Consider the following 13408-nt stretch of genomic DNA (forward strand, 5'->3'; position numbering starts at 1 on the left):
TATTAAGGGGCGCTGGTTTTCTATGGAATTAATACACCATGACAAACAGCAAAAGTAATTTCAGAGATCTAGAACAAGAAAGTTGTTATTTGCTTTTAAATGGCAAAGAAACATTCTAGTTATGTTGGTGCACATTGCTCCTACTTGACACCTTATATCATGATCGACATTACTTTGGTTATCATACTTGACACCTTGTATCCTCTGTGGTGCATTAGTTTGGATTGTTCTGGTTTAGTTTAGTTTAGTTTATTTGAATGTTTTAGCTAAGCAAGTGAACTGAAGTTGCTTTTCCTTTAGTGTTGTGCTTATCGTCTTATCAACTGGTTATATTGTTCATAGCAGTACTTTTATCAGTACTTGTTATAGTAGTGCTTGTTGCCTTATCAACTTGTTATATTATTCCTTTGAGGCTGAAGTTTAATAGCAGTACTTATTTCTTGAGCTAATTTGGTGCATTAGTTTGGGGCTGATTTTGATTTTCTTTGGGGCTGATTTTGATGTCCAGCTTTAATTATTGAGGTTCTTATTGGATTGCAAATTTTAGCTAAGCAACCGAACTGCAAGAGATATAGTGAAATTGGGAAATGGCAAGGTTTAGTGAAATTTTGTCTGATGTTAAAAATTCCCCCTTGTGTTGAAATTTGGTATTTTTTTTCACGACAAAACAGCCTAGCAAATTGTCACACTTAAAAGACAGTATCTTTGATCGGAACAAAACAATGACTAAATTCATTTATATTATTCCAATCTTGTTTGCCACATCCAAAGCATCGTAGTCTGGAGTCAACCGAACATATGCTTTCTTTGTTCCATCAGGCCTGATCAAAGTGTTCACTTTCTTGGTCTGTATGTCGTGCATCTTCTTCACTGCATCTTTGATTTTCTTCTTATCAGCATGAATGTCAACTATGAATACCATGGTATTGTTATCTTCAATCTTTTTCATGGCAGATTCAGTAGTCAAAGGATATTTGAGAATCTAATAATGGTCCAACTTATTCCTAGAAGGAGCACTGATGCGTGGGTACTTCGGGTTCCCGTCTTTTTTCAATGTCTTAGGACGATGAAAGGTAACTTTGGTTCGGATCTTCTTGGCTTTCTTCTTAAAAGTTGTCCCAGATTTGACAAATTTGGCAACCTTGGCTGCCTGAGCCTTTGTATCAAGCTTTTTTGTGGCGTCAGCTTTAGGAGCCATTGCTGGAAACTGCCTTACAAATCTTTTACCTGAGGGGAGGAGCCGAGTGTTAAGGGGAGGAGCTGAGTGTTGCTGAAGCGGCTCTGTGTTGAAATTTGGGACTTGGATTTGTTTTGTAAATCTACCTCGAGTTATATGTGAAATTTAGGCCAAATACCACTTATCAAACTATAGATAGGGTGTTGTTGAACTTCATTATGATATTTGAATGCTTATATGATATTTTGACATTTCGTAATGCAATGGATGCATTCATTTGCTAATTATAAATCATTGTCATTTTTTTCCATTCATAGATATAATTGTTGTAGGAAAATTTTCAATTTTCATGGTGATAAAGAGTTATGATTGAATCAAAATTTTCCATTAATAACAATCTGTGGTCATAGAATTAAAAAGTGTTTAGTGACTTCAAAAGTCGTCAGTAATTAGTCTATACCAATGACAATTACATATCACTTTTAGTGACGACATTTATTTGTACATCATTGACAAGATATTATGTCATCACTAAAATTACAATAATTATTGACGACATCAGTTGTCACAAAACAGTTCCATTCACTGACGACTTTTATTGTCGTCACTATATACTTTTACCGACGGGCCTTCAGTGACGACTCTGTGATAACTAGAAAGTTGTCAATAAAAGTTATCAGTGACGACTTTTTATTTTTTTGTGACAAAAATGGCTTGTCACTGAAGACCAAATTTCTTGTAGTGAATGTATGTATTGGACCAATATATTTTAACTGTGCTCCTAGATTTTCAATAGAAATCACTGACCCACATATTTTGAATTCTATGGTATTAGACATTCATTTACAAGGAGATAAATCTGAAAAACATAGTAAAAATTTTGCTATAATTTACAGGATGTATTGTAGACCATTATCATCACAATTAAACCCAAAATTTATAATGACTCCTACATTAAACGATGAAACTGTAATACTTCAAGTAGAAGTAGATAGACCAATAGTATATACAGTATATACCCTCAAAAGATTAAAATGAAATGAAATCACAGTACCTACTGAATTTCAAATATAAAATCCTCAAGTCCCAAGAAATTTAGAAAGAACAGAAGCTTAACAAATAACAGAAGAACCGGATGAGAGAGTGTTTATAAAATTCAATTCATTCAGAGAAAGACCTTCAACATTTTCAAATTATTCATGGATACTAGCTAGATAGTCTTGTTCTGATTTTATTAAATTAGTACCTCCTATTGAAAATAATTCAACATTTAGATTCAAAACCCCAGTACTAGAGGCAATACATCAAAATCAGTCTGAGTAATCACCAACACATTCACAAATGAAAGGAGAAATAAATGTTATAAATAAATCTAAATTTAAAATTAATCATAAATACTTACAAGAAGATTTTGATGACAAACAAAATGAAAATAAGAGAATTTGGCTTGCACAATTATCACCTTTATATAGAAAAAATTTGAAAAAGGAATGGAAGAATGAATTAAAACAAAGAAAGTTTGATTTTCCTTTTTTCACTTGGTTATCATTCTATACTTCAAAAATAGGATTATATGATATATATGATACACCTCAAATAAATGTACAAACTAATTTATATAAAAAATGGAATTTAAAAGATAATCAAGTAGTTATAGCTATTCATCTCCCATTACAGGAAATAAAAATAAAGACTACTGAAGGAGATATAATTGCATCACCTTTTAAAAAGGGAAGAGAAGCAGAATCAAGCAATAAGAATAATGTAAATCTAGAAGATATTAAAAAATTATACCAACAAAATAATTATACAAATCAAATATTTCATACTATAGCTCAACATATAGAAGTATTAAGTACTAAAGTAGATAGTATTCCAAAACTTTCAACTAGATTCCCAAATGATATATCAGCACCTCATTTTCAACCTATAAGTCTTCCAAGAAATAGTGAGCAAGAGTTAGTATAAAATGTAAGTCCAACCAACACTGTACTTAATAGAATATCTCAATCATTACAATCTTTAACTAATACACTAAGAATTAATACAATAGATAGTGGAATTATTAATGAAGAATTAACATCAGAAGAATTCGAATCCTTAGAAGAATATTCAGAAGAAGAAATAGAAATAATAACTCCAATAGAGCATTAGTTTAAAGAAGAAGAAGACAATCAAAGCAATAGAATAAAAAGAAGAAAGAATTATAGAAAATATTAGAAAATAATAGACACAAGAAATTATTACCCTAAACCAAATCCTCCAGATATTCAATATGAAGAGCGATCAAAATTTCGTACGACAAAATATGATGGAGATTCAATATATGAATAGAATATAAATGAAAAAGTAGAATATTAAATATTAAATATACTCCAAGAAATGGGATTGGCTAGATTAACTTACAAATTAAAAAATATTCAAGAAAGAAATGTAGCAACTCTTTAGTGTCTGGATTCACAGGACAATTAAAAAATTGGTGGGATATGTAAGGATCGAAGACAACCTAAGAGGGGGGTGAATTAGGTTAATTAAGAAAACTAATCAAGTTATGAGACACTTTTTGCTCAATATGAAATTTACCCTCTTTTCTAAGTGATCACACAATGAATCAATCAATGAATGAACAATATCACTTGAGAGAAGTAGAAAAGATAAGCAATTTAAGGATCACAACATAACAATAAGTAAATAAGAAGGGAAGAATTGCAAACCAATTGACTACCAAGCTCCTCTTGAACTTATAGACCAATTCAAACAAGCTTTTTCAAATTAACGAAATACAACCAATCTTGTGTACAAAAGAAGGTTCACTTCCTCCTTGCGCCAATCTCCACTTGGTCAAGTTAGGAAATTTTACTATCCCTAAGGACAACCCTCACAGAGCTACACTATTGAAGTATTCACTCACAAATAAAAAACTTACAATGAACTTCACACCACCAAGACTACAAATCTTCCTTGAAGAGTATTTTCTCACCAAGACTACAAAAGTTGTTTGAAGTTTCTGATCATGCACTATTTATACAAGACCAATTGATAGGTTGCAATTTTATCATTTATTTTATTATTAATTTCCCCTATTACCTGACCTGATGTGGATTAATTGTGAGATTCTATTCACTTTTGCCAATTTACATTTATTTCAGGGAGTAGAATGAAAATACCATAACAAGTGCCAATTTGGCAATCATCAGGAAAGAGTTCAAGTAGCAGGGGGATTTTTGGAACGTCAAGACGCGACCCCTTTTTGGTAATTTGGCGGAAGACAGCATGGGAAAAAGGACGAAAAGGCTGAAGTCTTCTATTCGGCTGGAGGGGCTGCCGCACAGGAGCCGAGCATTAGAGTAGCTAGGAATTAGATCGAAAAAAGGCGCAGAGAACTAGCACTACTTTGATGGTTTATGTGACAGCCCCACCTCACCCTAAGGCGAACCAGAGGGTTCGGCGGACCGCCTGCCCAACTCTCGCCGGGACTCAGTCAGTCACTACAGTCCTCAAATAAATTACGAGATAAATCTCAAATATTACATCAAATTCTCCAATAATTACATGTCATAAGCGAAGCGGAAACAATTCCCCAAACTATGCATAAAATGATTCCAAATCCAAACTGTACAAGATATATGCCATCCAGTCACGTGAATAAGTACTACAAGCCTTCCTTCGCCACGAGCCCTGTGGAGGGGAATAAAATATTTTTGGGGTGAGCTAGAAGCTCAGTGAGTAACCAATAAAATCAGTAATCAAATATATTTCACAATAATGCATTTCGATGATGTCATGATTCCAAGATTAAATGTACGTATTTTTGCTCTCGTGAGCCAGTGAAATCATTGCACTTAAACACCCAACGCTCAAATATCTCAGATAACAGATAAACAGGAATGAGGAGCCATCGTGCTCCAAATAACTAGTAAACAGATAGTGGAGACGTTGGTGTTCAGCACAGACTTCCCAAGAACTCAGTTAAGCCAAATCATGTCATGAACTCGCATGCCGGCACACATGATATGCAAACAAGTAAATAATGCAAGAAACGGTTCAAAAGTAACTTTGGAAACGGTTTAGGGTCACTCACCTCCACGGCTCAGTAACCATCCATCATATATCATTGCCTTGCCCAAATCCAAGCCCTTCAACTCAAACTCAAAGCAATCAAATGCTTTCAAAGATCGGACAGCATATCCCCTTAATTTCCTTACTTTTCCATCCTACAAGCAACACCATTTCATCTCAAATCAATCACATACACATCATAGACTATCAAATACACCTTTCGGCACAATATCCATAACTGAAGTTACACTTATCGGATTGAAATGAATCTTATGGCGTTTCGAAGCCAAGACATATACCTACATTTCTTATGAAGACCTCAGAAGCCAAATCATGCATTTTCATGGTCAAAATGGAAATCTCCACGAAAATAGAAATCTGGTTCGCCTTAGGGGGAGGTATAAGATGCACTTTTATGGATTATATCTTGGTTTTGGATTGAATTGGTGAAGTTTTATAATTATTGGGGATTTTTCTGTTTTCATATGGATATGATTGCGTGGTTATATATGATGATTGGAAATGATGTTTAAGGACTCTATGAGGTGGAAAAAGTGATTAATTGCAACCAATTTCTGTTTTGGAAGAAAATTGAAAAACCTAGGGTTCTTAAGGAAGCATTCTGTCCGAATTTTGAAAGGACTTGTTTGCATTGAGTTTGTGAACTAAGACTTGGATTTGAGCAAGGCAATGATATATGATGGATGGTTCCTGAGCCATGGAGGTGAGTGACCCCAAACTATTGTTAAAGCTTCTTATGAAATGTTTCTTGCATTATTTACTCGACTGCATTTCATGCGTGCTTGCATGTGAATTCATGATATGAGTTTGGCTTCAATGAGTTCTTGGGGAGTCTTGTGCTGGACACCAACGTCTCCACCTCTGTTTACTTGGAGCAAATGGCTCCGGAGCTCAAAAAGGGGCTCCCTCTTAATGTAATGTTAATGTTAATGTTAAATGATCTATTTGAGCGTTGGGTGTTCGAGTGCTATGACTTCACTGGCTCACGAGAGCAATAAACGGACATTTGTTCTTTGAATCATGACATCATTGAAATGATCGAAATGCAACATTGTGAAATATGTTTGATTTCGGATTTTACTGGTTACTCGCTGAGCTTCTAGCTCACCCCAAAAATGTTTTATTCCCCTCCACAGGGCTCGTGGCGAAGGAAGGCTTGTTGTGATTTTATTGTTGTGGAATTCCTCTGGTATAAGAATTGGGATCATGGATCAGAGTGGCGCAGCGGAAGCGTGGACGCTTCGCTCTTGATATGTAATTATTGGAGAATTTGATGTAATATTTGAGATTTTTCTTGTAATCTGTTTGAGGAATGTAGTGAACGACTGAGTCCCGGCGAGATCTGGGCAGGCGGCCCGCCGAACCCTCTGGTTCGCCTTAGGGGGAGGTGGGGCTGTCACAGCTTAGCCTTTGACTTTTCTTTTTTGTTTAGCTCTTAGTAGTTTTCTTTTCATTCCTCGGATGTCAGGAGCAATTAGGAGATTCAATTATTCTTTGTAACTTTTTTTTTCCTTTCATTTGTTCGGACGAATTGGGCTTTCCCAAATGCAGATAATGGCTGCAACTATCGCTTCAGTTTTGCATGGATTTTTCTCATCAACAATGAGCTAAACCCCTTTGTCTAGTCAAGAAACAACGGATGTTTTGGGTCACCTAAAATTGTGAGATCGATTTAATTTTATCGTTTCCTCTTATTTATTGGTATTTGCATATTTTTCGATTGCAGTGCTTATGGTTATTTAATTAATTGATTGTCTTGAATCCGGATAATTAGTTAATTTGGTAATCTATTGTCAATTAGGGCATTAAATCCGTAATTGATTAATTACCTTGAATTAGTGACAATTGGCATGATTGGATTTGTGTCAGGGGAATACGCGGGCTAATTTAAAATAACCCTGGTAGTGCGTTATTTGCTTAGAATAGGGCTCCTCTAATACGTAAGACAATTGGGAAATTAAATCTTACGGGCGTACCTATGATTATTTCTCAATTAGAACGGTGGTTAACGAGCGTACATTAATCACCGACGCAGTAGGGAGGGGTTGACTGTCATCACTTGTTTGGCAGTTATAACCTATTTATTAATAAATAATTGGAATTGCTTGTGCATCGATGATCAATTATGTGAACTATTGCTGAAGTTATTTCTTGGCTAGACCTTTAATTATTGTTACTCTAATTTTAGTGAATTGTCATTCAATTTTTAGTTGGCTATTTTATTTTTTCGTTGAATTGTTCTAATTGTCACCCTTTATACAAAAACACCCCCAGTGTTATTTTCGATTTCTAAAGAGATAAATACCCCCAATTCCTGAGAATACGACCCTACTTGCCCTGTTTACAAATTAATAATTATTTGTGTAAAAGTCATCCCATTCGGGTATATCGGATTAAGCAAACTTTTCGGGAACAGGATGAATCAAGTAATCCATTGCACACCTAGAGTCCCTGCTCCAGTACTTGAAATCGGGTTTTGGCTATTTTAATTGGCAATTAGGTTTATTTTTATTATTGTATAGGCATCGACAACTTGTCACCAAGAAAGTGCTTCATTAATGCTTCCAACGGATAGAAAGTAGCTGAACAGTCAATTAGCCGTTGGGATATCGGACGTCCGGTAGTCTGCTTTCTTGCGTCCGACAGCAGGCAGTGAGTTTAAGAGATTTTCTTCAATTCTATCGGACATCCAGTGCTTGCGTCCGAAAGCAAACATTGAGTTAGAAAGAATATCTCAATTCTATCGGACGTCCGGTATTGTCTTTGTGAGCGTTCGACAGCTTTCGTCGAGTTTGAAGGATCCTATCGAACGTCCGATGCTTGCGTCCGATTGAGGTCAGTGAGTTAGGGAGAATGTCTTATTTCCTTCGGACGTCCGGTGATGGAGTTCTTCATGCGTCCGAAGTTGCGCAATGATTATCGGACGTCCAATCCTATCTTCACAAGCGTCCGATAGCTTTCAGCAACCTTTGTTTCTTTCAATTGCGTTTGATCTTTGAATCTGATTTGCTTCATAACTGAAAGTATATCTTAAAGAGATATTAGTATCATCCATTTGTTTTGTAAACATCAAAAGATAGGGGCTAAGATCAATAATCTTCCTCTTTTTTATTATGACAAAATAATGGATGGAAGAAAAAAAGATTGAGCATAAACTCTCCTTTACTCATTGCATCCAAAATTTCAAATTTATAATAACTCCCCCTTACACATAGCATCCATTTCTCCCCCTTTTTGTCATCAGAAGATGAGAGTAAAAATTAGCAACCATAATCCAGCAGCAATAACAGAGAATCCAATATTTCAAAAAAAAAAACAGAAAAATGATACCAGAATTCAGCAATCATCAACATATCAACATTCAGCAATCATCAGCCAAAAAATAGAAAATTGATACCAAACAGAGAAATAATAGTCAAAGTAATTATCAAAGCAAACCATCATTAGATTAGCATTATTCTTTTCTCCCCCTTTTTTGTCATCGTTAAAATTCAGTAATATCCAAAAACATCAAGAAAAACTCAATTCAAAGTATCAGAAACATCAAAAGAAAATTACAAAAGAACATTATGACCAAGAATCTCACCAATCTTACCAATATCTCCTATTCCAATTGTTTTAGTTTTCATGTCATCTCCAAATGTCACTTGCCACAAGACTTTGGCTTGAGTTTTGATGAATTGTGATGGATCACCGGTCATGTGTCTTGAACATTCATTGTCTATGAACCACTTTACTTCCTTAATAATGTTCACCAAATTCACCTACTCAAGAGATCAAGAACTAATATATGGTACCCAAAAATTTTTGGATCCTTGAGAGTTAGCAACATGTCTAACTATTCACATGCATTTCATGTCATTTCTCATATTTTTCCTTAAATAGCAATTATTTTTCATGTGACCAACTTGACAACAGAAACTACACATAGTCAGGGAATCGCTTACATAAATAGGTTTAACTGTGAGAACCCGTAATTTCCTATTTTCTAGGTTTTCGTATTTTTCATGGCTTGTTTTCTGCATTTTCGTGATTAGAAAAATTTCTAGATATTTTTAAGGAGCAGATATAATTTTTAGATGATTTTTCTAGTATCGAATAGATTTTGAGAAATTAAGAGCGTATACCGGACGTGGGACCCACTAGTGCGAAAAGTTCGGAAAAATTCGGCCAACTAGGTTAAGTTTTGGATAGTGGGATTAATTTACCGGGGGTTAAGAGATAATTAGAGGTTATCAAATGGATGAGAGTTGGAGAGACAAAAGGATAGCTATGCATTAATAAGAGTGACAAGTGTCACTTTGTGATTGGACTTGGAATTTGACCATAAGACCATCTTACCACTTTTACCAAATAAATACCAAAAAAATTGACCAAAATTCCTTATTTTCTTCTCTCCTTGACCGATTCACTTCAAGCAAAAAAAGGAAAAGAAAAGCTCTCCAATTTCTTTGCTCCAACCTTGCTCAATCTTCCACTTCAACCGGTTAAATTTGTAATTGCTCCATAAAACTCCTCCATTTAGTGATTTTGAGGTGATTGGTGAAGTTATTTGGAAAGCTAAGGTGACCAATTGCTCTCTCTCTCTTGTTTTCAAGGTAAGTTGTGAAGAACCACCCTCCTCCTTTAATTGATGCTTAAATCATGCTTAGTGGTAGTATAAGATGCAAGTTTATGGATTAATTCTTGATTTGTGGTTGAAATAATGAAGTTTTATTATTTTTGGGGAATTTTCTGTTTTAAGATAAGCATGATTGTGTGGCTATCTATGATGATTGGAAATGGTCTATAATGACTCTAGGAGGTGGGAAAAGTGATTAATTGCAACCAATTTCTGTTTTGGACCAAAAATTGAAAAGTGAGGGTTTTGTGATGAACATTCTGTCCGAATTTTTAGGTCATATAGAGAGGCCGAATTGGCCTTAGCTCAAAACATGAAAGTTGTAGGGAATGGCATTTTAGAGGGGCCTACAAAATTTCAGGTCAATCGGAGTAGTGTGGAATGAGAAAAGTCGAAATTACTATTGCTGTTCTGGTTTACCCGAAATTGGGATTTGTGACTGTAATTGGTTGTTTTGGCTGGAATTGCTTCCGAATTGGTTGTTGAGACCTTCTGATGAAATTTATCCCTGTTTCTTAGCTTTCAACTGGTTTTGGAATTTCTGGATTTGAGCTTGTAGAGCCTGAGTTATGATGTTTCCGCTAGAATGCATTTTGGTGAATCTGTTTTACGTTGTTGATGAAGTATCTTGCATTTTTTACCTGTTTTCACTCAAAACTGGGTTGAGTGACCTTCTGTGACATTGTAGCCTCTTATGTCTTGAATATGTCTGCAAAATTTCAGGTTAAACGGATCAGTGTAGCCCGAGTTATAGACAAAACACTAGCACCTGTTTTGGTACCCTGGATTGTGTTCCGTTTTGATTTTTGCTTCTGCCCATGTTTTATCCGTTTTGATAACATGCGATCTGGGTGTTGACTCCTTCATAAGAAATATAGATCTTGGTTTTAGCTTCGAAACGGTATAAAGTGCGTCGAAATCCGAGTTCCGTAGCTTCCGTTATGACCAAAACAAGATTGATCGTCAGAACTGCCTTTGATCTGGACAGTTCTGACGGGTACTTTGGCACTCAATTTTCGTTCTGTTCTGAGTGGATTCAGGTCTCGGCCAAAACATCAAAGTTTTAACCTTATGTCTCAGCTTTCTAATTCCTTTGGAATTTCCTGATTTGGATTTGTGAGCTGGGAGTTATGGTCCAGCAAACATACCCTGTTCGTCACTCTAAAGTGCGAATTTCTGGAACAATTTTCCATACTTTTGACCTATTTCTTTTCAGATCCGGACTTAGGTGTCTTCATGAGAATTGTAGCCCATCCTCTTAGCTTCGTAACGGTATCTCATGTACCTTGATCCGACATTCCTAGCCTAACTTTTGATCAAAACGGTTTGAGAAAGCAGATTTGGCCATTTCCGTTTGCCGTTCCGCGCGGGCGCGTGTGCCCATTTTGCCGTTTCCGCACTTACATGTGCCGATTTTGCCGTTTTACTTGTTTTAAGTATGTTAGCAGCCGTTTTTGATATATTGTGACACAATCTTCAATTTCAGACGTTGGTGAGTTAGGTGGAGCCAGTGGGGCCTACTAGCTACTCCTCGCGGCACGAATTTCGTACTTTTGCTCTTTTGTTCGTTGTGTAAGTATTCAGGCCGCTCTTGTGTGTTAGTTGCTTATGTGTTTCGATATGTATGAAGAGGGTACCTAGGCGAGGGTGTACTTTATCGCACTCGACCTAAACCCTAACTTGCGCACATATTTGTACATGGCTTGTGTATATGAGCAATTTTGGAACTAAAACCCTTGAGCTCGTGGCTCGGGGTGACTTTTGAATAAATTTTGTGAAGTTTGTGAGTTTGGGGTTGATCTTCCGACCTAGATGGACTATTCGAGCCGGTCAGGGCTTGGTCGAAACCAGTCCAACTTAGTCTGAGGTCACCAAGTTTGTGAATCCGGTTCACCGAGAATGTGGACCAAGTTTGTGACCCGAGCTTGTGACTCAAGCTCAAGTTTGTGATTTCGTTCGCCCGGGCAAGTTTGTGAGGTGACTGGCCAGAAAGGGTGATGAGGTGTATGTTGGGATGTTTGTTTGTTTTTGTTTTGGTGGTTTGTATAAGAACCCTCCTTAGGGTCTATCTTCTGCTGGTTGTGGTTATAGTATATTAGAGTGATATTTTGAAGATGTAATTAGAACTCTTTTGGCGTTAGATATATTGTGAATAGTACGCTTGAGGGTTTATCTAGTTTTATTGTTTTGAATTTTGTGTCCCGGCGAGAGCTGGGCAGGCGGTCCGCCGAACCCTCTGGTTCGCCTTAGGGGGAGGTGGGGCTGTCACATTAACAAATCTGACTTGCCTTCTTCTATAAATGGTAAATTCGTTTGCATTAGAATTCAACCTTTTCTTATGAATGTCAAAGTGAGGTTTTGGTTCATTCCTTTGAAAACAGACTTGTTTCTTGTGTTTAAGCAATTCATTTAGATCATCCATTCTTCTTTTCAAACTACTTTGTTCCTTTTTGAACAACTCACAAAGTTTTATTTTTCTATCAAATTCAGCACATAGATCAGTCTCAACTTTTCTTAAGTTATCATTTTCAGCTTTCAGATTCTTGTTCAGTCGAAAAAGATTTACATTATCCTGAATAAGAAAATTGATTTTCTGTTTTAATTCCTTGTTCCTAGCACAAGAGTCTTTCAAGCTGCTATGCAATCTTTCAATGAAGGAATTAACATCATCATCAGATTCCTCATCATTGTCAAGTTGAGAGTTGCAAGTAGTTACCTCATCATCACCAATGGCCATGAAAGCCATTTGGGCAGATTCTTCTTCTTCTTCAACATTACTATCTGAGTTGCAATCATCCCATGTGATTTGAATGTTGTTAAACTTTGGTTTTCGTTGAACTTTTTCTTCAATGGGCACTCATTCATGTAGTGTCCCGGCTGGCCACACTCAAAGCATTTATCAGATTACTTTTTGTTGGTCTCTTGTTTTCCTTTGTTTCTTGTATTGTTGAATTGATTTGAAAATGTATTGCTGGATCTGTGACGACCCCACTGCACCCAAAGGCTTACCAAAGGGCTTAACGGGGACCGTCTGCCTAACTCGCACCAGGACTCAAAAATACAAAACAATAAAAACTATATAAACCAAAAGGGTACTATTCACCAAATATACAACCCCAAAAAAGTTTTATTTACATCCTCAAAAGTAGATATCCAAACTACTACATTATCTTATGATAATAACCAAAAGCAGAAAGTCGACTCGAAGAAGGGTTCTTATATAGATCACCAAAACAAGAAGAAACATCTTAATTGTCCCGCGAACACAAACTAAACCTAACTATACTAGTGATGGTGCCAAAGGTTTCCCCGCGTCGCCCCTGTTAAGGAAAACAAAGGAAAAGGTTAAGCTATAAGCTTAGTAAGTAAACAGGGATAAAAGCATAAATTTCACATTAAGACAAACAATTACGTCACATGGATGTCAAATCAAAAGTACAAAATTAATAACACAAGTTAAGGATACAGGTTGGCTCCAAAGCCAAATCATGTGCCACGTGTGACCTCCTGTCTACACTCCGTCGATCACA

General features: G+C 36.2%; 1 pseudogene; it reads right to left on the bottom strand.

Moving 5' to 3' along the window:
- Positions 1 to 638: 638 nt before the first annotated feature.
- Positions 639 to 1352, bottom strand: LOC140014873 (large ribosomal subunit protein uL23-like; annotated as a pseudogene).
- Positions 1353 to 13408: the final 12056 nt, after the last annotated feature.

The sequence above is a fragment of the Coffea arabica genome, chromosome 9e (genome assembly GCF_036785885.1).
Source record: "Coffea arabica cultivar ET-39 chromosome 9e, Coffea Arabica ET-39 HiFi, whole genome shotgun sequence".
Lineage (NCBI taxonomy): Eukaryota > Viridiplantae > Streptophyta > Magnoliopsida > Gentianales > Rubiaceae > Coffea > Coffea arabica.